The sequence below is a fragment of the Cephus cinctus genome, unplaced genomic scaffold, assembly GCF_000341935.2.
Source record: "Cephus cinctus unplaced genomic scaffold, Ccin1 Ccin1_scaffold0967, whole genome shotgun sequence".
Classification (NCBI taxonomy): Eukaryota; Metazoa; Arthropoda; class Insecta; order Hymenoptera; family Cephidae; genus Cephus; species Cephus cinctus.
In genome coordinates, this window is record NW_014333524.1 from 307,790 (window position 1) to 309,399 (window position 1,610).

The window sequence follows — 1,610 nt, forward strand, 5'->3', positions numbered from 1 at the left end:
GGGTTTTTCTCCCCCCCCCCCCCCCCGTATGTTACGACTGAATTCGCAAAATTACAAACTATTACACACTCTAGAAGTTCCACCAATGATATACTCGATTTTTCTTCGATCTCACAAAGATTTCTGCAAGATCTTTGTACAAGGAGATCCACTCTTCGAGCTCTTTGAATTTTTGCAAACTAGAAATATCAATCTTCATCCCACTTGTACAAATTTGTCAAGTCTGAATTTTGGATAATGCTTTATTCTTATCGTTATGAATTTTCGTTACAATACCCAGTACATTCACAAGACCGTTAATGCTACTTGTATCATTTCAAAGGTTCACAGATAGACTGACCCCAAAAATTATGATTTTTCGCCTGTTTAGGGGACTGGGCATTTGGAATAGAATCGTACGCCAAATGATACTTCATGATAAAGTATTAGTCACAAAAAAATTTTAAGTTGAACAAATCACAGGTTCCACAGATATAGGAGGGTCAAAGTCTATTAATGTGTCAGCATATACTTTTGACTTTCTTTGCTTTCGTTGATACGGAATTAAATTTTATTTATGAAATCTTAATACTTTTCATGTTGTTCTTTTAATATTTGATATCAGTTTTGAAGACCAACGTCAAAACCAATAAAATATTGAGGGTTGAAACGAAGGGTTGCTGTGGTATAGAACGAATTATACAAATGCATTTCTTTATCCGTATAGGCACAAAGGCAAGTCGATCTCTGTCCGCCTATGTCTACCCAAGTTCAAATTTCATTAGCCGAATCACCTCGAGTCTATTAATGAACAAAAGTTTTTTTCCACTTCATTTTGGTCAGTGATTTTTTATACATTAAACTTACTTTAAGTAAATACGAGTGAAGAATGTCAAAAGTACAGGCTGACGAGTTAACGGACTATTGCCCTTCCTATTTACGTCTCTGGAACTTTTCTTAATTTCAGTTTGAAATTTTCTTGTGATTAATGCCTCATAATAAGATATCATTTGGAAGATAATCTGATTATGAATTCGCGGTCCCTCGAACGGGGAAAATTTGGGGTCACAATTTTGAAGAAGATATTCCAACTGCAAGAAAGTTTTCTGAGTGGAGGAAATATTTTGTAAATCACTAGAGAGTCGTGCGAAATTGCAACTTTACGCTTCGATGTGTAATTAGATATTGAAGAAGGTAGATATTCGTCAAATAATAACACAATTGTTCTAAAATGCATCTAGAGTAATTTTGTGTAATTATCTGGGGAATATTTCCACGTGCTCTTTTAGGCACTGTAAAAAAACAGAACAGCAACAGTGGAATGCTCTCATGATTCTGTGAGCAGCACGGATTTTCACTAGAGGGTCTAACCGGAAATGCAGTGTAGCACTGAAAGAGACTTCCTATCGTGCTACATTGTGAAGCATAGGTACTTTCGTGCTTTTGTACGTAGCTCACGACTTGGCAAAGTACACATCGCCAGAGGCGTATATGAACTAACTGGCCAAGTTACGTAAAGGTAACGAGACTTCGAAATGTTACCGGAAATCGTGAGTCGGCCGTGCGGGTGTTTCCGAGGAGGTAGGTAAAGTTAATTAAGCATGGAGAGGGCTGACAAGAGGATAGATCGG

The 1,610-nt window shown here is 37.1% G+C and overlaps 1 protein-coding gene across 19 annotated transcripts in view; it reads right to left on the bottom strand.

The window, feature by feature from the left end:
* LOC107271413 (hemicentin-1) overlaps positions 1–1,610 on the bottom strand; it is a 113,641-nt gene that overhangs the window by 110,181 nt on the left and 1,850 nt on the right. The window lies entirely within an intron of this gene.